Source organism: Salvelinus alpinus, chromosome 9, assembly GCF_045679555.1.
Source record: "Salvelinus alpinus chromosome 9, SLU_Salpinus.1, whole genome shotgun sequence".
Taxonomy (NCBI): Eukaryota; Metazoa; Chordata; class Actinopteri; order Salmoniformes; family Salmonidae; genus Salvelinus; species Salvelinus alpinus.
In genome coordinates, this window is record NC_092094.1 from 15416844 (window position 1) to 15441386 (window position 24543).

Sequence of the window (24543 nt, forward strand, 5' to 3'; positions counted from 1 at the left end):
GAGTTTGTGTTTATACAGGACCTCCCGCCCCCACCTACTGTCAACCAATCAATGTGGAGCCCTCTGGATTGTTTGAATTTGAGAGGCACACAGCGATGCGGTACTGAGCTCAACTTGGCCTCTACATGCCTCCAGAGGCTCCACAATTGCATCACACCCTCCATACGGAGCCTCTGACCACATTTTCAGATCAAGCATAAATTGGCTTTTACAGGGCACTCCAGGAACTCGTGATCATGATCCCCACCACACTTGCAACACCGTCGTCCTTCTACACACCATTCTTCAGTACACTCCATCCATCTGCACACACTTGAAACATGGCCAAATTCTTTACAATTCTTACACTGCTTTGGTTTGGGGACGAAAGCACTTACTGTAGTATCATCTAAAATAAGGAGGCACGACAACAAGGTTCTAGCTTCAGTATGTTTACTAGCCTAGTCTGCGCATGTCATACATAGGTACGGATACCCACAAGGGCCATCCTATTACGTCTTCCCTCTCAAATTAACAAGAATTCAACATTCATAACCACAGGAGCATAACTGAATTGGAAGCCAGTGTTATTCTCTTTAACACCACATCCTGAAATAGTATGAAAGCATTCAATGACACAGTCTGAACTCCTATGCATTAACTTAGGTACAGTCTCTTTTAGCTGGGTATGGTCCCCAGCAGTATTTCAGCCACTCTGGTGGCTTCACATCCCCTTTTGGGTGAGCTTGTGGCTCTGTGAGAATGCTCTCTCCTTCCCCCTCTTTTTGTGCATTGTCTGTGGCCTCCTCAGCCTGTGTGGCTGGTAGATCTGGAAGAGCTATGAGGTGTGTTTTCTTCCTTCATACCTCCTCTGAGCCTGTGTCAACCACATAGGGGCGTGGGGCATCTGCTTTCCTCAGCACTATTGCTGGTGTCTTTGAGTTTGTAATCCACACACGGTGTTGCTCCTCCACACACAGTGTGGATTAGCACGGTGTCTCCAATTAAAGTCTCCAGTTTGTGTTTGTTTCAGTTATTTGTCCCTCTCAGCGAAGACCTTCCTGTTAGGCCATTTTGGTTTCAACTGAGCCGGCGAGACAGGTAATGGAGAGCGCAGCCTCCTGCCCATCAGGAGCTCGGCAGGCAACAGCCCATGATGCAGTGGTTTAACTCTGTAAGCTAACAGAGCCCTGTAAGGATCCTTGTTCTTTTTCAGCACTCCCTTGACTGTTTTCACAGCTCCCTCTGCCTCATCATTACTCTGTGCATGGTAGGGGCTACTGGTCAGATGTGTGAAGCAGAAAATAAGCTATTGGAGAACTGGGGAGCGTTATCTGTAACCAGGACCTCAGCGACCGCTTGCCTGGAAAAAAATTGACTTTAATCCATTGATAACACCAGCTGATGTGGTTATGGGTGTCTTTGCTATTTCAATGTATCTTGAAAAGTAATCTACCACTAGCAGATAAGTGTCATTTTCCCAATAGAACATATCTGCCCCTACCTTTTGCCATGGCAAAACTTTGTTGCCATCATTGGTTCAGGATGACAATATTGACATTTTGCACACACCTCACACTAGACCACCAGCTTGGCAATCTGAGTACTCAGACCAAGCCACCACACCGACTGTTGAGCCCTCAGTCTGCATTTGGTTATCCCCATGTGTCCCTCATGTTTTCCTTTCATGAGAAGGTCTCCATTACAGTGGAAGTCACTTTGGTGCACCCAATAGAGCTTCAGCAGCTGAGGCAGTTCCTCCTGCCTGGGCCATCCCTTTTTGCACTGCTGTACTATCTGTTGGCAGATGAGGTCTCGCTGTTGCTCCTCTGCAATCTGCTGCAGTTTGGTCTGAGATGCAGGTAGACTGTCTCTTACTGCATTAATGGACACCTGTACCTCACCCTCCAGACATTGCTCCTCCTCTGTTAATGGACGTTTAATTGGGGCATAGAGAGTGCGTCTGCTGTGATCAGTGCCTTCCCTGGGACATACACCATCTTGTAGGTGAACCTCAGCAATCTGAGGCAGAAGCGCAGAACTCTGGGAGGCAAGTCATACAGTGCTTTAGTCACTAACAGAGCCAACAGTGGTTTGTGGTAAGTCTCTGCTGTAAACTGCAGGCCAATAAGATATTGGCAAAGCCTTTCACATGGCCATGTAATAGCCAACGCCTCCTTCTCCACTTGTGCATACCTTTGCTCCGTGTTGGATAAGCTTTGTGAGATGTATGCTATTGGACACCACTCTATGTTGTCCTGCAGCTGTGTGAGGTCCGCCCCTAGCCCAAAGGATGATGCATCTGCTGACACCTTTGTCTTAGCATGGGGACGGTACTGGGCCAGCACTCTCTGTGAGGCCAGGTCTCCTTTGATTTTGTCAAATGCCACCTGTTGCATGTAACCCCATAACCAGTCATTCTCTTTGGCTATTAAGTTTCTCAGGGGTTTGGTTGTATCTGAAAACTGTGGGAGGAACCCAAATATGTGGCCATTCCTAAGAAGGTCCTGATTTCAGCCACGTTCTGGGGGATGGGCGTATCTGTGATGGTGCTGATCTCCTCCGGGTCCCGCTCTATTCCAGCTGCACTGATTTTATGTCCCAAGAACAATACCTTTGACTGTGCATAGCTGCATTTTTCATTAAGTGTCAGGCCAGTCTCCTGGAGTCTGGTCAGAACTGCTGTGAGCATTTCATCATGTTCTGCTCTATCCCGTCCGCACACGAGCACGTCGTCCGCATGGACTATGTTGCCACTCAGCCCATCCATCAGCTGGGACGTGTGGACTATGTTGCCACTCAGCCCATCCATCAGCTGGGACGTGTGGACTATGACGCCACTCAGCCCATCCATCAGCTGGGACGTGTGGACTATGTTGCCACTCAGCCCATCCATCAGCTGGGACGTGTGGACTATGACGCCACTCAGCCCATCCATCAGCTGGGACGTGTGGACTATGTTGCCACTCAGCCCATCCAACAGCTGGGACGTGTGGACTATGATGCCACTCAGCCCATCCATCAGCTGGGGCGTGTGGACTATGTTGCCACTCAGCCCATCCAACAGCTGGGACGTGTGGACTATGACGCCACTCAGCCCATCCATCAGCTGGGGCGTGTGGACTATGACGCCACTCAGCCCATCCAACAGCTGGGACGTGTGGACTATGACGCCACTCAGCCCATCCATCAGCTGGGACGTGTGGACTATGTTGCTACTCAGCCCCATCCATCAGCTGGGACGTGTGGACTATGACGCCACTCAGCCCATCCATCAGCTGGGACGTGTGGACTATGTTGCCACTCAGCCCATCCATCAGCTGGGACGTGTGGACTATGACGCCACTCAGCCCATCCATCAGCTGGGACGTGTGGACTATGACGCCACTCAGCCCATCCAACAGCTGGGACGTGTGGACTATGACGCCACTCAGCCCATCCATCAGCTGGGACGTGTGGACTATGACGCCACTCAGCCCATCCATCAGCTGGGACGTGTGGACTATGACGCCACTCAGCCCATCCATCAGCTGGGACGTGTGGACTATGACGCCACTCAGCCCATCCAACAGCTGGGACGTGTGGACTATGACGCCACTCAGCCCATCCAACAGCTGGGACGTGTGGACTATGACGCCACTCAGCCCATCCATCAGCTGGGACGTGTGGACTATGTTGCCACTCAGCCCATCCATCAGCTGGGACGTGTGGACTATGTTGCCACTCAGCCCATCCATCAGCTGGGACGTGTGGACTATGACGCCACTCAGCCCATCCAACAGCTGGGACGTGTGGACTATGTTGCCACTCAGCCCATCCATCAGCTGGGACGTGTGGACTATGACGCCACTCAGCCCATCCATCAGCTGGGGCATGCGTCTTTGGAAATGCTCAGGACCGAAAGCGATTCCAAATGGCAAAACGTTAAAACAGTACCGCCCAAACGGTGTTATAAACGTGAGCGCCCTACTCTCTGGTGACAGGGGTATCTGCCAGAAGCCTGAGCGGGCATCCAGCTTTGTGAAGACTTGTGAGCCATCCAACTGAGCCAGCGACTGCTCTACTGATGGTAAGATGTGTCTCTCTCTGCAGAGTGCCTCATTCAAGTTAGTCATGTCCACACAGATCCTCATGTCCCCATTGGATTTTGGGACCACCACCATCCCTGTACACCAGTCAGTGGGACTCTCTATTTAGACACAGACCCAATTTCTTCCATCCTCCCAACTCTTCCTTTACTTTGTCCAATAAAGGGATAGGCACCCGGCAGGGGGGTGGTAAGGGCATAGGGGACCGAATCCTCTTTCAGGCAGATTTTGTGGTCACCTTCTAGCCTTCCTAGGCCAGAAAATACTTTTGGGAATGTCTTTTTGAAAACCTCCCCTGGGTCTTACAGTTCGCTCACTCTCTCAATGAGTTGCAATGCTTCAATTGCTGGCAGCCCCAGCAACGGTCTGGCCAGAGAGTCAATGACGAAGACAGGCTGGATGGCACTTTTGTCTTTACTCACCAACTGCCCTACCACTGGTAATATCTTATTACTGGGCCCGTACAGTTTTTTGTTTGTAGGGAGTAAAGGGCCATCTCTGCACACAAGGGCCATCCTACTACACTTACAGCGTGTTTTACATAACCAAGCTTCACATGTGTAGGTAGGTGCTCTTTATAAAAAAACAACAAGACTGACTATCAGACCTCAGGATAACACCCAGATGTAGACAGTTCGAAATAACAAAAGGTATTTACAAAAAGACAGGTCAAGGGCAGGCAGAGGTCAGTAATCCATGGCAGAGTCCGTAAGGTACAGAACGGCAGGCAGGCTCAGGGTAGGCAGAATGGTCAAAAACCGGGAGAACTAGAAAACTGGAACAACCGGGAAACAGGAGTAGGGGGAAAAAACACTTGTAGGCTTGACAAGACAAGACGAACTGGCAACAGACAAACAGAAAACACAGGTATAAATGCACAGGGGATAATGGGGAAAATGGGCGACACCTGGAGGGGGGTGGAGACAAACACAAGACGGGTGAAACAGATCAGGGTCAAGCGCAGGGCACCAACCAGATCAGGAATTATCTTCAGGTATTCAACCTGAACATCCATCGTCACCCCTGAGATGACTCCTTTGACGGGTGCTCTGCTCCGAAATTCAAAACACACAACTTCTGTTGTCCGGATTCTTTTGAGGCCCACTGCAATCTTTCTCTGTTCTTCAGAAATACAATTAATCAAAATAAGACCATGAGCATTCCCCTGTCATTGAGGTTGCTTGTAACAGTACAGGTGGTGATCTACGCAATGTGGAAAGTTGTCTTTGTCTTCACACACATAAAAACAGGGAGGCTTCAAACACTGAGCTCTGCTAGTCTCTCTAGACAGACGGGTTGCCTCACAAAATGTACCCACAATATACCACTGTTCCAGCCGTAGGTCTCCGCTGGGCCTAGGCCTACATATATCAGGTTTTAATTGAAGTTTTCAATTATTTTAATAAATAATAAAAAGTAGCCAACCTTATGAAGTCTATGTTTTGGACGATAGATTAAACATAGCTTAATATGAAACATTGGGGATGTTTTGAGTGAGAGAGAGGAGAGTAGGCCTACAGGATAGAGTCAGGTAGCCTAGGCTGTCAATTCAACTTGACATTTAATGATCACAGCCTCAATGATTTGGCCTGATGAATAATAAAGTGATATTCTATTCTATTTGACATTATGCTGACACTTGCATTGAATTATTTGATAAATAACACAACCATAGGTTTAATTGGAGTTTGTTTATTTGACAGTGGGAATTGGTCAGATGTTCCTCAACATTAGAGGAAGATCAGTAAAAAATTGGCATGTACTGTCCAGTTCTTGTCAAGCCCATCATCATCACCAGTACCTCTCTGCTATGCCCTCCATCCACCGGGGTAAGGGTGGCCGGGGCCACATGAAGTCAAGCCGCAGAGAGAACACGGGCTCCCCGCGCTTCGTGAAGTCTGTCACCGTCCAACTGGCCTCCACGTCTTCATCCGTCTTAGGCTTGACCCGGGACAGGACCCGCACGTAGCGCCGCCCTTTGAACTCCACCGACAACAGCTCATTACTGTCACTATGATCTTCGATGGTTGGTGTGGAGCTAGGCAGGTTTGGTGATGACCCTGACCCATAATGCGGGGACATGGCGGCTGACGCCCAATGAGCACTCCGAGGGGACGGAACGGAGTCCAGAGAGGCTGCAGATGGACATGTGTAGAAATTCTCTGAACCGCTGCACAGAGACTGCTTGTCACTGCCTCTCAAATCTGGAGAGTCTATTACTGGAGAATCTTCAGGTTGTCCTGCTGAATAAAAGCAGCCCTCTGGCGAGACAGAGTTTGAGACAATCCCTGCGGGCGCATCATCTCGTGCTGAGCCCTGTACCTCTCCACCGTCCTCTCCCAAAGAAAAGCAGCTCAATGGAGGAGTGAGGAACACCCCACTGTCTTCGTCTGGTTTGTCGGCAGGCACCGATGGCAGGTTGTACACCAGTAAATGGCCATAGTGAAACAGGCCTACATGTTCCAGTGTTGTGTTGAGTCGTGTGTGAAGGCCCGGAATGCTGAAGGAAAGCGACTGCAAGTTGTCCGGTGTCAGCGGGACCCGCAGGCGGTTCGTCACGCGCACATCCACTCCCTTGCCCCAGGCGAAGCTTATGTCTTTGCCTGGCAAGAAAGAGAAGAGGTTGATGTTACTGTATGTGATAAAAACTTAGTTCCAACTTATAAGCGTGTTTTAATCAAGGGCTCAGCATGAGCTCATAGGTCATCATGCAACAAGATCCCTACGTGCTCTTGCATCATACCAGCAGAATCATCCTTTGAGTCAAGCATTGTTGTGTAGGTCAAGGTCATCAAATATCTATCCGGGCAGGGTGTTAAATAATCCATTTTTTGGCTAAAGACCCTGCCCTACCACCTTTACCCGCTTTGGAAACGTCCCGAGCGCAATTACCCAATCAAAAATAATAGAGTGTATGGGGATGGGGACTTAGGTCAGCAGTCAGGTGTCCCAAGAGGACAAGTGGTATGTTTCTTACGTTCCAAAAAAGAATTCTGTCCATGGTAGCCAAATATGACATCATAAAGACAATTAACTCAATCTTCCATTTAAAGCGGTAATCAGTGGTAAAATAAATATCTGAGGGATGGAGCTGGAGAAATGGAACCACTCTCAAATTCATAGACAGAGCTATAGATCCAAAATTATAGTTTTAACCACGTTTTGAGGCTATATAGTCTACTGCTTGTTTACATTTTCTTTGTTTACAAACATTGGTGTAAAACAATTTTATATTTTGGTCTGATGGGGAACAACAGTTGAACTAAGCTCATTAGGCATTTGTAAGTTATATTCTTCAAGAATCAATGGGTACATATCATTAATTTGTCCAAAAATGGATGTAGCAACTGCTGATTGACACTTTAAAGGTCCAATGCGGCCATTTTTATCTCAATATCAAATCATTTCTGGTTAACAATTAAGTATCTTACTGTGATTGTTTTAAATTAAAATGGTCAAAAAGAAACCAAAATTGCTTCTTAGCAAAGAGCAATTTCTCAAGCAAAAATGTTGCTAGGACTGTCTGGGAGTTGTCTGAGTGGGGAAGTGAAAACGGAAAACTAGCTGTTATTGGCAGAGAGGTTTGGAACTCTCGATCTTATTGGTCTATTGGTCTATTAACTAATGTCACCCAGCAGGCTTAAATTTCAGGACGTTTTTCCAAACAACTCTTACACTAAAAAGGGCTTATCATAATTATCACAATTTCGTTATAGTGTGGAAATATACATAAAACACAGGAAAATCACATTTTGACTCCACTGGGCCTTTAAAAACTGACAGACCCTAGGGTTAGGCTATTCACATGTAAACTGCATGTCTGTCAGAATTCACTAAATGCCGACATACAGTAGCGCAAAATAACTTACCTACAGCAGAGCCAAGACTACGACCTTCAATACAATGGGCCATAAGTACAATGGGCCATCATCAACTAGCAAACATTATCTTGTGTTTGTATATGGCCTACACTTCTGTATTCTGTGATATCAAACCAACAATATCCTAGTGATATACCTATTGAGCAACATCCCTTTGTATCTGTGGTATTATGGTGGTTCCCCTGGAGTTGCAACATGATGAGAGCCATACAAAGATAAAGTAAGGTGAAGGATGAACGTAAAGGCGAAGAAAGAACAACTAGTGTTGTTGAGAGACTTTCTTCTTGGTGTGAAGTTACCAACCCACATTGTTTCTGTGTTTCAGGGGATATTTGCATGGTGTCGTTTTAGTCAGATTCAAAATACAAAACCGAGGAGAAGAAAAGCCCTATACCTGTCCTGGCCCCTCCTGGGTCTAGCACCTTTTCCTTTTCCACAAGTCCATCACAGGAATATGCTCCCTCTCTCTTTCTCTCTTTCTCTCTTTCTCTCTCTCTCTCTCTCTCTCTCTCTCTCTCTCTCTCTCTCTCTCTCTCTCTCTCTCTCTCTCTCTCTCTCTCTTTCTCTCTTTCTCTCTTTCTCTCTTTCTCTCTTTCTCTCTTTCTCTCTCTTTCTCTCTCTTTCTCTCTCTCTCTCTTTCTCTCTCTCTCTCTCTCTCTCTCTCTCTCTCTCTGACAAATTACAAATGCAAAGAATGAGGGGGAGGGTTAGAACATTTACATTTACATTTAAGTCATTTAGCAGACGCTCTTATCCAGAGCGACTTACAAATTGGTGCATTCACCTTATGATATCCAGTGGAACAACCACTTTACAATAGTGCATCTAACTCTTTTAAGGGGGGGGGGGGGGTTAGAAGGATAACTTTATCCTATCCTAGGTATTCCTTAAAGAGGTGGGGTTTCAGGTGTCTCCGGAAGGTGGTGATTGACTCCGCTGACCTGGCGTCGTGAGGGAGTTTGTTCCACCATTGGGGTGCCAGAGCAGCGAACAGTTTTGACTGGGCTGACTAGAAAACAGACAAACACTGTAGTTACATCACAGAGTCCTCATCAGCTATCCACCTTCATCTATCTGATCAGGTTAGTTCCCTCTTTTGTATACTAAATCGCAAGTCTTCACTTTTCAATTACAAGAGATAAGATAGTACTTATTAATCCCCAAAGGTGGGAATTTGTATGTATCAACTGGTACAAACAAATTTCCCCTTTGGGGATTACAGATGTAGGATCTTAATTTGTTTCTAAGAATTTTCCTGTACTGCAGGAAATGCAAACTTGTAGTGTATTCAAGGTTTTTAAAGTATTCTAAAGTTTGTAATTTCCACTTTAAAACATCAGATTTGACTTGCCAGAACAGAAAATGTATCAACCCTGGTATATTTCTCCATTTATTATACCCACATAATAATTCACATTTCCTGATGCTGCAGGATTATTTTCCTGCTGTAACAAACTGGCTCAAATTAAGATCCTACACCTTATAATAAAGTACTATTTTATAATGTAATTATGATGTATAGGGTTTATTACTTTGGTATCATAAGTTAAAGAACCTTGGAATTATATTGTTCAATGGCTTGAAGGTTGCCCTATAAGTAGATTTTTGTGAACAATTAAGATGTTCTGTAAATGGATTTCATTATTTTACATTTTGAAATACAATCTCAGGTGTGAATGTCAGGATTGATAAGCCTTATTTGTTAAATCTCAATATATGCAGAGTGGAGGGGAGTGTTTGAGACTTACGTCAAAATGATTGAGATGCAACCTATACATAAGAGATTGATGACTTCTTAAGTGTTAATTGATTATAAATAATAGTTATGATATCCCATTACCACAGGTGTTTCCCCCATTCACTTTGAATGGTTGGTGGTACTTTTCCTTATAAACATTCATTATTATGTAAATAAGGATTTGCTTTTGTCTACTGCAGAGTCTTCTGATACGTTTCCTCAGAAGAGACACCATGGGCATCAATAGCACTTCCTCCTATGGGGGTAGCCCTACGCCACCACCCTGCAACATAAGCAACACTTCTTTTTGCAGGGACCATAACTCCAATAGCACCAATAGTTTTGCCACGTCATTTGTTGAATTTTTCTGGTCATTCTACGGCGTAGATAGCAGCATAGACGAGGTGATGCAACAGTGCCACATACTTGCCGATTCTATTGTGTGGTTGAGCATCAAGATCTTCACCCTGCTGACAGGTCTCCCAGCCAACGTGGGCCTGCTGTGGCTGTTGATGAGCAGCAAGAAGGCCCTGTCAGCCTCCAAGGTCCTGGGCCTCAACCTGTCCATCCTGGACATCCTCTACTGCCTCTGCCTGCCCATGGACATCTACACTGCCATGCACCACGACGCGTCCCAAAAGATGCTCACGGCGGCCGAAGCCCTCTCCGCCCTCAACATCTTCGGATGTCCTCTCCTGCTGGCCTGCATGTGTGTGGAGCGCTACCTGGCGGCAGCCCACCCCATGGCCTACATACGGCTGGGGAAGTGGGAGTACCGCGCCGGGGTTTGTGCCCTGGTCTGGCTCCTCACCCTGGTGGTGATGCTGCTGGCCTACTTCCAGGGGGTGTTCTCCATGGCTCTGTATTTGGCCCTCACCACTTCAGTCCTGTTCCTGATCATGCTGATGTGTCTGGTGGGCATTGTGTGGGTGCTGTGCCAGAGCGGGCCTGGGGAGGGCTCTGGGTCAGGGTCTGGGGGCAGCATGAACCTGAAGAGGAGAGCTCTGAAGAACATCTTGGCCGTGTTGGTACCCTCCGTGGTGGCCTACACTCCTCTGGTGGCCCTGGTGCCCTTCATGTCCATGTGGCACCTGGAGGAGGCGGACCAGGAGGCTAACCGCATACACTGCCGCATCCTTCAGCTTCTCCTGGCCTTCCCCAACTTCGGCCTGTTCATTGGACCCCTGTTCTACCTGGCCCGCATCAGGCAGCTGCTCCCCTGCTGCAGGAATGGAGATAATAAAGCACTAGCAGAAACCAAGACACAGGCAGAATAGGCAATCTTTCAGGTGTCTTTAGATACACAGTAAATAGTTCAATATTCCTGTGCTCCAGTATGAAATGTATATTTATGACAGTTACCAAGGTAAAGATGTTTTAATCACATTGATATTTTTCTTGCCTGGGCACCAGTCTATTTGTGTCATCATGCTACTCCTTGCCACTCCTTGTTATGAAAAATATGATGAGGAGTTGACATGATAGCACAAACAGATCTGAGACCAGGCTAATATATTTATAAGTTTAATGATATGAAGTTTAATATCATATGGAATGTTTTATTTAAAGCTGTCATCCAATTTAGTAAAAATGATGAAAAAACATGTTTTTGTTGAGATGTTGTGGTTTTGTTGCCTCACGACCTCCCTCTCCACTTCCTCCAGGCGCTCACCTCGCAGAGTCAACAGAGTTAAAAGACCATGAAAAGGTTTGCTTAATATTTTCTTGTGACGCACCGAGGACTCATCCTCATCTTTTTCCATTCAGTGTGAAACTGAACCATGCAAATATCTTAGAAATGATAAACATTTGGATCTGCCGTTTCACTCAACTCACAGAAACTGAGACCAATTTGCCTGCTGTATAATGAGCAGTGTGCTTTTTCTCTGTATAGTGCTTTCATAGAGTTAATAGATGGAAACACCACATGTACAATTCCACAGAGGTTACTTTATGTCATAAAGTAATATAAGCCAATCTGTATAAATCATCATGCGCATAGGAAATCAATTGCTAATTGTAGGAACAAGTTGTCGGCTCATCAAAGCTAGCCAGTGTTTGTCTGTGTTACTACATGACCTGATGCATTGTGATGATTACAAAGCCAAGACATCAGATGAGGGTATGTTGAAATATATTATTCAATTGAATATTTAAAAATGAGAAAACACAGAGTTTTTGTTCAGCACACATATTGTGGCTATGGGTTGGTAGTAGAGCCACACACACAATCACTTTAGGTTTGGGCATCTCATGAGCCCTCTGGCGCCTCAGACTTGAGGCTTGAGGCCTAACCTTGGGATAAAACGTTTCTATAACCTCCACACAACCGTCTTCGTGGACCACCTCCTCAAGCTTTGGTCTGTCCAGCAGCCTCTCCTTTAAGTCTACCGTATGCCTTGGGCGTGACTATATGATGACAATGCACTAGCAGTACTAGCGAAGGGCTCCCCCACTGTGTTGTAGACGGCCTGGTACTCATTGACACTCAGTCCATGGATGAGCAGAGACGGTCAGTTGGCTTGGTTGGCTTAGTGGCATCCCTTCTGCACACTTCAGATAGCAGTAGAGTTCTATATCTCCTTTGGGATATGGAGGGTAGACACTTTACACTGCTTTAATGGAATTATACATACTCCCCTTCTCATTATTCGTTTTTTCCCCCCTCTTTCCTTCTTCAGCTTCTGTACAAGAAGAAGAGTGAACAGAATGTGAACAGATGGAATAGAGTACTATTCAAGTTGTCAGTACAGAGGAAGAGAAACTGCAATCCCTCTGGGACAGATTTATTAAGCAATTGCATCAAGTGCAAAGTTGGGACCAAGCTAATACAGTAGTTTACATCATAGAAAGAGTAATTTGGGCCGGGTGTTTATAGCACTGATAACCTAGTCTCAGATCTCTTTGAGCTTTCTTGTCAGCTTTGGTATGACAATGATTAACCATAGGAGTTCACAATACATCATAAACAGATCTGGGACCAGGCTATAGTGCAGTCAGTGTAGCTCATAGAATTAGGAATTAGAAAATGGTGTAGCTTACCTGTCTCTGGGGATGGATGGCAGCCTGGTCTACAGCCTTCTCTGGTCTCCCGGTGGTTGGATTCAGAGCCAGGCATGGCTGTGTACCAACACTGACCCCCAGCTCCTCCTGCTAACCCCTGGCCTGCGTGGCACTGCTTTTTTGACCTGGCTGTTGTTTGAACCCTGGCTTAACCTTAGTGGCTGCTTCTGCCAAAGAGATAATGATAAGACATATTATTATGATTATCCATATGACTTCATAATCTGTTATTTAAAATGTTTTATTTTGTTTGGGGCTACTAACTGTAGCTAGGCCTAAGCACTATTTAAATCTGTCCAATATCAATAGATGTTATGGAAAATGCATTTGATTTAGAATGAGAAATTAATTTTACTACATTAACAAGCTACTAACTGGCTACTGTAGCCTTTTTCTAACTCAAGCTGTAATTATTTATTAAATATATCAATATAAACCATAACAATAAAACGTGTTTCAAATGCACAGCAGCAAATTATGCTTCTTTGTGAGACTAATTGCGTTATAAAACACCATTACAATAGAAGAGATTGTTTTCCCACCTCAACCATTTCAAGTTATTTCAGTGAAAAGAGCTTCAACTGTTTCACACTGTTATTTTTTCAGCGACTTGTTTTTTCTTAACTAACAAAAACACATTCAAACGCTTGTATGTTCTAGAATTTGTGGGCTGATATAGAATTCTAGTCTTGTGCAATGAATGCAGTAACACATAACAAAAGCGTCATGTCAATAACATGCACCCCGTCTCACAATGAAATCCCATAAGAATGAGGAATTAAAGGGGCTATAAAACCAAAGTCCATAATTCAGACAGACAGAAAGTTTGTGTATTTTCCTCCCTACAGCGAAGGACATTAAGTCACAATCAAACAGAGTAGATTGTGAAAAGCAAAAACTGCCTAAAGACCCTTCAGCTCAATCAATATGTGCCACCATAGAGCTATTATTTCAGCCTGATGGCTACAATTCAAGCTACATTGTTTTGAATTGAATGAATTCACAAGACAATTGAGTCATACATTATCAAGTCCCTCCATGGACAACGGCTATTGACACACTGTTAGTGAGTGTAGGCTTGTACACTGTTAAAATGAAGTGCTTTGTAACACCAAAACTAGTGGCAACTGAGCAGCCACCAACTTGAATGAGACAAAACCTTAACTTTGCTGGAGTTTTGAAACATCATTCTGAGGTGTTTTGAAACATTACATGGCGTGTTGTAACAACACTTAATAAAGTGTTGTGCAACACCTTGCCAGGGACTGGGAACACTAACAGAAAAGGGTGAAAATGCTATTTTGGTGTTTCGAGTCCTGTTTAGTGCAGAATAAGATCCCTTCTCTTTTGATGTTGTTTCCTCCCTCTAAAGCTTGTAAACACCATTATGATGTTTTGAATCCTGTCTAGTACAGAATTAGATACATTTTTCAGATGTTTCTTAATGTTTAACATTATTTTATGTATTTGATTATTTGCCACTATACTGTATGCCGTTTTGGCAGGCATTGCCAAGCACAGTGTTCAAACTATCAGCAGTAACTGGAGGTTGAACGGCAAGAACTGAAAATGTTGCAATTTCCTCTTCCATTGACAATCATGAATGTGGGAATTGGTGCTGTCCTTACTAAATATAAATTTGCCTGAATGTATATATATATACGTTCATCGTGATCCATTAAACCACAACAATCTTAATACTAATATAGACATATACTTTTATTTCTTCAAACATGCATACAACATTGTGTGAAAGAATCATAAAGTCTAAAAATGTTGAATTACCCACAATCCTAAAAACAGAGTCACGTTGCAAGATGGAAAATTCAAGGTGATTAAAACCAAAGACTTCTAATTAGTTCAATCACCCTATCTTTGTTTATCCTCATGAAAGATACTTACATTTTGAGCAAAATATTAAAGATGCACTATGCAGAAATCGCTCTGCCACTTCCTGGTTGCTAAAATTCTAATAGTTCTCCTCATTTCAATTTATGTGACAAAACAAGCAATGTATAGTGTAGAGAATCATTGACCCATCTAAACCACTGTGAAATATATTTTCAATAAACAAAAATATTGTATTTTCAGCTGTTTGAAGCTGGTGACAAAATCAAAAGAAGCAAAAACTAAACATAAGAACGGGAAGCATAGAAATAGAGCACATAGTACAGATCTACCGCTTCTTAGACATGCTTTCAATGAGAGTGATAGATCTTTAACACACATTTCTATGTGAATTTGGTCTGGTCGCCCAAAAAGTTACATATTGCAGCTTTAAATTAGATTTACATTATCTTGGTAAAATTGAATGAACAAATCATTGAAACCACTTGCATACATACATTTCTTTTTTGTTTTGGGGTATTTTTACACTTTATTGAGACTGTTATGAAATGACAGAGGATTTACAGATATGGGAGAAACAGATTGAAGGGTTGGAGCGGGGGTCTTCGGTGGGAAGCGAGGTGACGTGTCTAAGCCAGGTGCGTTACCACTAGGCCAGGGGCTCTGCACGACTTGCATTCATTTTTATTCATTATATGTATTTTTTTCCTTCAATTTCAATTCACCCCAGAATAATTTCTGACAGTGTGGCTGTGTGGTTGAGTGGGTAAAATTTCAACAAAATGTAACATCTTCCTTGCACTTTCTTTATAAACTTTCAGAATAAAGCATACATTTTTTGGGGGGGGGGATTCCACAAAAAATATTCTCCATAGACCCTTATCATCAATCAATATTTAGGCTATAAACTATTTGCATTTCTAAACCATTGATTGTATGAGAAACACAGTTTTTGTGTTTTGATGCTGCCCTTTACATGCACTGAAACCCCAAAAAGTGTTTACTGCACTCTCTTAAAAACACCAATATTCAGGTTGAATAACCAATGTGGGTGTTTCAGAGTGCTACATTTCTGTTTTAAAACATACTCTGTGTATTAAAACACTTACTTTGGGTTTACATTCAATCACCCTTCAAACACCAGATCTCAGTTTAGATGCACTACTCTTCACGGTTTCATTACACAATCATGGTGTTTTGAGATTTTTTATTTATACAGTAGGCCCAGAATGTACCCAACTAAAACAGCAGAGGGTGATCAAATGCAATGTATTGTTGTCTGTGTAAGAAATCCTGCTTTCACATAGGATTTACGGTATTTTGCCTGTAAAATAAATTGGGCAATGTTTATGACCCCCTTACATACAGGCCAATTTTTACCACATTCTTGCCTGCATAGGCCTTTTATACCTCATGCGGTGAGGCGTGGTAGTAGTGGTGTGCAGATTTGGGTGGGCATCTATTTTAATAAATCCGTTGAATATACACCATAACAAATAAACCATTATTAATTTGTTTAGGCAGGTCCTAAGAAACATAATACGAATAATAACATGTATTTCCAAACCAATAGAATGGCATATTTATAGTTTAATTATGTTACTTCCAAATGAATGAGATCAATAGTTCATTATTTTAATCATTAAACAGACAAGACACACCCACCCCATCACAGTCAACACATACAGTATATTTTGTGGTAAGAATATAATGGAATATAACAGAATATAATACAAATAATATATTTCCCACACAACTTGTGTCATCGGAACGTGTGGAACCGCTGGCATAAAAAAGCAATATTTTGAAACAGAGGCAAACACCATGCTTTTTTTGTATCCATGTTTCATCTCTTTCCTACCCTCACTCCACTTTGTTAGGGAGTAGCCGTAGGGTTTTACATTTAGAGTATCTTCATCATGATACCAATAGAACATAATAGCAATCCTATTTTCAAAAGCATTTGAGTCTGGTGTTCATATTTCACAACCTCTGCGGGATTTAGGACTTGCCTATACACAATCTAGCATAATAATTAGCAAAATAATAAGCCTACACTGGGCTACATTATTATATGCTAAACGTTTCTGATGAGCGAACGAGATGAGTTTATACCACCGTCACTTATTTGCCCAGCCATAAACCAATTAACCAAATAGGCCTAGCCTATAGGCTACAGATGGAGATTCAGTGATACAAAATCACATTGATTGAGACAAATCAGTGAAGGCACAGGCTTTTGTTCGGGATTAGGCCTAGATGCTAAACAACTGCGAGTGAAGAGTAAAATAATCTACTAGGTAAACTACATGACATGCAATCAAAATGTTTTGATAAATGATCCAACTAGACAAGATGATCATGAGCAGTACTCAGTTAAACGTAGCTATTGCTTCAAATGTATTACATAGAATGGATGATTTTGGGAGTTTCAGTAAGCAACAATTTGATAGATGCCTTCAATTGTATTAGCCTACTTTATTCCAAAATTGTTGTTAAGAAAACAGTGCATGCTGGTGGGCTATGCGAAGACGGGAGAAGTGACACGCCTTGCAAAGTTAAGAACTGGCAGGAGGATGGTTCATTCGCGCTGCCTAGCGACCATCAAAGGTTTAAGAGCGTAGTGCGTGCCAATGCCGCTGAAACATTGTGGCTACATTTCATACTAAACCCGTAGGCAGAAGTTTACCGAAATTATTTAGGCTACTATGGTCGTTAGACGGAAATAAACGTTTCGGCTATGATACCATCAATACCTTTCAGATATAAGGAAAATGTGGAAAAAAGTTGGAGGTATATTAAAGTTGCCAGAAAAACGTCTTGGTATGAAAGGGATAACTATGCACTCTGATGTAGGCCTATAGTAGCTCTATGTCCTAATGACATTTACCGGGTGTTCTGTTTCAACACCAAATGCTGGATTGCTTTAAGCAAGGTGTTACATCTCCTTCTTCATCTTGTATAAAGCAAAAGGATGACAGACAAGAGGGTTTGTTCGTCAGGTAGCCTATAAAAAAATAAAACTCAAACAAAGGACACATCACTCATTCCTGCAGTCCATTCCAAAGGTCAATGTGGAAAATCAACAATATACCTTTCTAGTGTATTATTTTACTTTCCACAATACATTTGAAATTAAAGACAAAAACTTGTCATATTTAAGGGATTATGCTTCTGATAAATTGACACTTGATACATTTGTCATGGACAGAGAGCAGGTAGATCGAATCGTGGGAGTCGCCACATGTGATATGCAAACAAACACACATACACACAAGTTGACACAACTGTAGGTCTACCTGAGAGCTTGCGGTTTCCAGACCTTTGAAGCACGAACTATTATTGTAGCGGTTGCCTGGCAGTGTCGGCAGTATCAGCTGCATCGCTTTCCCATGGGACTGCCAGAGACTTAGAGAGCAAGAAATAGAAGCAGGGAGTTGCCGCGCTGCGCTCCACTCACACATTTGGCAAACCGCCCTTGTAGGCTACCCTACTTCTCTCACCCTCGAGCTACTCTCCAATCCTCGCTAGACCTAATAAGTGAATTCAACAGACAACCAAGAACGTGACTGCGTTAATGGAACGAATGGCAAGAAGCAGTGAGGTTCATTTATTTATTTTTATTTGCAAAGATATGCGAAAGCTGAGTTTTCAGTCGTGATGCTGAGAGACATTGTTGTAAATCAACAACCTCGAGCGAGAGGAAATTGACTTTCGACGAACAGGCGCAAACTCTTCTCAGCGTCAAAGACTGATGGTTATCGCTACAGAGGTGAGTAGGCAAATCACGCCTTATTACTATGTTATTAATATGTTATATACAATGTTATACGACCTTACCTTTGTATGCTGAAATTGTCGGGGTATATTTTTGGTAACTATGTGGTACTATCTGAATGAGAAAATAATTAGCTTTTTAATTTTGTTTGAATTTCGACATAATTTCACAAAAGGGGAAATTGCATGTTTTTGCATTCAAACCAAACACTGCGCTGTGTCCTGGCTTCGGCTTCTATGTGATGAAACTCTATCTGTAGGCTGCTTTATTAATCTATTCCTGAATGGTTATCCCATCACGTGGAATGGCATTGTGCATACGTTCTCCGGAGGTATGGGAGATATGTTAAATACATATATTAATTCAAATTCATTTTACAGACTCCATTGCAGTCCCCTGAAAGTGGTATGTTATGAAAAACACCCAGTTGACATAAACCTTGCAAGCTAAGTCATATACTGTCAAATCAAGTTTCATTAATTGGCAGTAGGTTAAGATGAATAAATATCATGATTATTGGCCAGGCTTTGGCTGTGCTGCGCTATTCAGACGAAGAAGACATCCATATCTCCAGTGTCTCCCTTTGACAGCTCACAGAAAGGACTGGGGATTGAGCCATAACGCTTCTAACAGATATCATATCCCCACTGTCATGAATTGAGAATAGTGGTGGAGAGATAGAAAATATCCCCACTGTCCTGAATGAAGACTGATAGAGTGGTAGAGAGAGGAGAAGGGATATTCGTCTTGCCTGTCTCCTCTGTGAAAAGAAGATTGGGCCTGAATGGAGAGTAGAGAGAGGAGACAGAGGGGATTCAAACAGATATCACCCCTTTCATTAATGGGGAGTAGAGGTAGAGAGGGGAAAGAGAGGAGAAGTGATGTTCGTCTTTTCACTTCTCCCTGTCTCCTCTGTGAAAAGAAGACTTGAATGACCTGCACTCTGATCACACTGAATTATTTCTCTTCTCCTGGCTATAAATAGTCTCATCCTGTCTGTGCTCTGAGCACCTCACAGCCCCTGGCCGGGGAATCTGTGCACTACAGGCAGGGCTAGGAATCTGTATAGACACACACACACACACACACACACACACACACACACACACACACACACACACACACACACACACACACACACACACACACACACACACACACACACACACACACACACACACACACACACACACACACACACACACACACACTGCAGTACAGTTCACTGTAGGAGCAGTCAACTGTGTCGGCTAGTATAGAGTTGACCATTCTTTAAAATAACATTGAAAAAGTATGTCATATGTCATGACAGTTTGTCATGAACTGATATACGTTATGGTTCCTTAATATCCTAATCAAATCTACTGGCAAGTATCTTAGAGATTACTGATAGCATAGAGCTTTCTAAATGGCATTAAATTCACTTAAGCTCCACAGCATGAGCTGGAAATATCAAGCCTCATTTCAGACCCACTTTCTGTATTAGGAATCAGTTACCATAAAGACATTTAAAAGGCTGGCATATTACGTCCCCTCTCACAGAGCAAATAGTATCCTTCCACCTTCTTCTAATGAGGAAAGCTACACGCCTTGATTATTCATCCGGATGTCAAATTACCCCCCCCCCCCCCCCCCCCCCAATAACTATTTATATAAAGGGTGAGAGCCATTAATAATACTTTTTGAAGGATCCCCTTATTTCGGTCTCGGATAGAAAGGGGACAGATCTCTGCTTGTTTTGTTCCCTCTCCAGGTCAACATATCCCCCAGAGAGTAGCAGCAGCAGCGTCATCCCACAATGACCTTTGCTGCCACTGCTAGGTTGTGGTTGTTTGGTCCCTTGGGACAGAACAGAGGTGATCCGGATTGGTTCATAGTGTGCGTCCCAAATGCTCCCTACATAGTGCACAACTTTTGACCAGGGCCCATAGGGCATCTCGTCAAAAGTTGTGCATTGGACCCGAGTCAAAAGTGATACACTGTATAGGGAATAGGATGCCATTTGGGACGCAACCATGGTGGTTAGGCATGGGAGGGTTTCGATGGCTGCCTTCCATTTGAAGGAAACAAGACTCCCCAGGGATCCCTGATGCATCTTATAGCGCTATGCTAATGGCTGCTAAGCATCTTCACAGAGCTGTGATGTTTTACACCAAGTCAGTGCTTTTATGTGGAGTGAAGTTACTTTAGCTCTCCTCCTCTCAAGTTGTCTGTTTTTTTTGGTTGACTATGTGCCCATGAGTTCCTTTGAAGGGTTCCAATAGAACTCTCTGGAAACCCAAATGAATTATATTTCAGGGGAAGGAGGAAGCTGATGTGTGTGTAGTTCTATGCTTTGTGTAATTTCAGTTAGACCAGTATATGAGTGACTGAGAGTAAATGTGCATAGGCTGGATTGTTGTGTAATTACTTGAGTTCCATTTCAGTCATGGAAATATTTTATTGATTGAAAGCATCAATTGCTTTTCATCTGATAATCCATCTGATGAGGGCCACTGAGTGTGAGGTGACCTTATTCTGTTGAGACCATTAGCAGGTAGCCTAGCGGTTAAAAGCGTTGGGCCAGTAACCAAAATGTTTCACCGAGCCGACTAGGTGAAAAATCTGTCGATGTGCCTTTGAGCAAATGCGCTTGTAAATTGCTCTGGATAAGAGTGTCAGCTAAATGACACTTAAAAAAAACTATATTGTTATTGGAAAGATTGCCTTATTGCTATGAATAATGTGACTGTATTCAGTAGCTTATAGTTTGATGTAAGGATGAATCTGTGAATTGACTTTTGCAGTTTTCTAATCATGGACCTTTGTCTGACCCTGACACGTTTACAGCAATATCCCTGACACGTTTACAACAATATCCCTGAAACATTTACAGAAATATCCCTGAAACGTTTACAGCAAAATCCCTGACACGTTTACATCAATATCCCTGAAACATTTACAGCAATATCCTTGAAACGTTTACAGCAATATCCCTGAAAGGTTTACAGCAATATTCCTGAAACATTTACAGAAATATCCCTGAAACGTGTACTGCAATATCCGTAAAAGGTTTACAGCAATATCCTCATTATCAGGAAGAGCTGTGGTGTTTTGTGATAGAAGAAAGTGCATCCAGTCTTTCTCTCATCCTCTCCTCCATAAAGGGCTTTCATATGGTGGCAACAAAGCAATAAAGCCCAAACTACGGGAAAAATGTGTCATATTTACTCATGCTGGAATACACTATATATCTTACAAAGGATAAGCTTGGATGAAATGATTAATTCTTCAGAGTTAATGAAAGGGGCAAATACAGTTTCGTTCAGATCAGGACTCTATAACAGAATATGGAACTTGAGTGCAAGAAAAGGTGATGTTGAAATAGGGGTTTCCAAAGCAGTTTGATAACTGCGGCTTTCCATTTCCGCGCTCCCTTGGGAGCATGACATTTCGTTAATTCACACCAATTTATCCCTTTCTCATACTCCAACCCCTTATTTAGTATGGGTAAAGGTTTTCCAAAATCACATGTAATGACTGAAATAATATGAGAGCTCACAGAAAGAATACTAATAGAGCTGCAAGCAGCAGTAAAACGTGGTGCTGGCTTCAGAGCGGGCTGAAAGAGACAGTTGCATTGCAGCGTTATCCATCCTCCCTCGTGTACATGTAACAACTGAAAACACTTTAGGTGCACGTTTCAAGTTGATAGAGCGAAGAACAGTGGAGTTATTAGGGTTTAATTGAGGACGCAAAATATATTTTTTTTTTACGAAGATGCCAAGCAAATGTGTTCCTTATGATGAGCAACACTGACAATCTGCTAATCTGCCAAGGCTGACCTCATTACTCTCGTGTAACTTCTGGTATTACCTGGCCCTCAAATTTACTCCAGAACAGTACAACAACCTTTACAATAGCTTTTCAAGTTTTGTGTTACACTCATGCTAACGTCAAACCATAGGGCAGAGCTAACAACTTTCATTATCCTGTCTAAGTGATATACACTGAGTGTACAAAACATTAAGGACATCTGCTCTTTCCATGACATAGACTGACCAGGTGATTCCAGGCGAAAGCTATGATCCCTTATTGATGTCACCTGTTAAATCCACTTCAATCGGTGTAGATGAAGGGGAAGATACAGGTTAAATAAGGATTTTTAAGCCTTGAGACAATTGAGACATGGATTGTATGTGTGCCATTCAGAGGGTGAATGGGCAAGACAAAAGTTTTAAGTGCCTTTGAACGAGGTATGGTAGGAGGTGCCAGGGCGCACCGGTTTGAGTGTGTCAAGAACTGCCATTCTGCAGGGTTTTTCATGCTCAACAGTTTCCCGTGTGTATCAAGAATGGTTCACCACCCAAAGGACATCCAGCTAACTTGACACAACTGCGGGAAGCATTGGAGTCAACATGGGCAAGCATTCCTGTGGAACTCTTTCAACACCTTGTAGAGTCCATGCCCTGACGAATTGAGGCTGTTGTGAGGGCAAAAGGTGTTACATCTCAGTATTAGGATGATGTTCCTAATGTTTTGTACATTCAGTGTACTTTGATATTGGCAAAATTGCAATTGGGCTTTGAGATATTGCGACATGTGTGGAAGTATAATAATAAGAAAGAAGAATTCCATCAAAAACAATAGGTTTAATTAAATATCGGAGTCAGTGCAGATAGAAAGATCGATTCACAGATACTAGGAAATGTAGATCATGATATCAGCAGTATAATCTGCTAATGTTATGGGTGAAGACATCCTCCTCCTCCTCCTCCTCCTCCTCCTCCTCCTCCTCCTCCGCAGTATAAAAATGCCTTCAATGGAGATTATTAATCCCTCTTCATACTCTGATTAAACATATCATCTTATACTTAATGATGTGGAGCCAGCTACAAACGACAGTACAGTACAGTAAATCATGCTCTGTAGCATCTATGTGTGTGTTTATCCAACAATATGTTTGTTTGGACCACTAACTGAACTGAGGTAAGGTAAAGGTTACATTATGGCCAAGAACAGCAGAACACAGAACTGTGGATAAGCATCTAAACTGCAATTGTATTACGTTTCCTTTTGTCCTTTATGACCAGTTAACTTTTAAAGGACAACTACAACAACAAACTGGACTGGGAGATATGGTCTAGGCCAGGCCTATTCAACTCTTACCCTACGAGGTTTAGAGCTTGCTGCTTTTTTGTTCTACCTGATAATTCATTACACCCGCCAGGTCTAAATCAGTCCCTGATTAGAGGGGAACAATGAAAAAAAGCAGTGGAACTGGCTTTGAGGTCTGGAGTTGAGTTTGATGGGTTGTTCTTGCCGAAAAGCAGACTTCAAATCACTACTTTCGAGCAGTTTGTCTGAATTGTCAATGGTGAATCACACGGGTTTGTCTTTTTTTATTCCTCGTGTTTTCTTTCCAGTAGAGCTTTGTACCAGGATCTAAACCAATAAGTCACTGGTAGTATTGCAGCAGCAGACAGCACCGGCTGCTCTCAAAGGACCCACTTCATCCATTCTTCAAATCATAACAGCGAGAGTCACAATATTGATACAGCAAACACGTTCTGAACGGTTCAATATTACCAATCGTTTCCAATTTCAGAGTGCTGATGATCCACCTCGGGGATAAATTGTGTGGTGATCAGCTGTGTGATGGATGGATGGTTGCAATCTTTGTCTCTCTGTCCATTCTGCGGATAGAGCTATTGTCTGTAGGTTATCATCAGACAGCTCCAGACCTGGGTTCAAATACTATTGGAAAGTCATTTAAAATACTTTATCTGGGCTTGATTAAGCTTGCCTGGCGCACTGGAACCAATATAACAGTCCAATATAACAATGTGCAAACCCCGCCCATCTGGCACTCCAGTCAGGCTAAAGCATATTTTATAAGTATTTGAAAGATTTAGAATAGTATTTGAACCCAGGTCTGGATTGCTCATACAGTGGGATTGAGATCACCATGTACTGTAGACAGTTATTGATCTGAGTGAGAGTTCTCCATCTGTCACGTTAATCTGTGCACCGTGGTAGATCTATAGACCTCTATAGGATACAGTCTTCTCAGCTCCAGATCTGATAAAAGTAGCTTCCGTTCCGCCTGAAAGTTATGACTCAAAGAGGTCATAGGTCAGCAGGGAATTTACTGTAGTTAAGTCTCTCTCCTCCTCCAAGCATTTGTTT

The 24543-nt window shown here is 42.9% G+C and overlaps 1 protein-coding gene across 2 annotated transcripts in view; it reads left to right on the plus strand.

Moving 5' to 3' along the window:
• The first annotated feature begins 17906 nt into the window (after window positions 1-17906).
• The window catches only part of LOC139584380 (carbohydrate sulfotransferase 8-like), a 103927-nt gene continuing 97290 nt past the window's right edge, over window positions 17907-24543 (plus strand). The window contains exon 1 of one of the 2 annotated variants that reach the window (XM_071416140.1): window positions 17907-18369. The gene's annotated coding sequence lies outside the window, so the exon portion shown is untranslated. The remainder of the gene's footprint in view (window positions 18370-24543) is intronic. The other variant, XM_071416139.1, reaches the window with a different exon arrangement.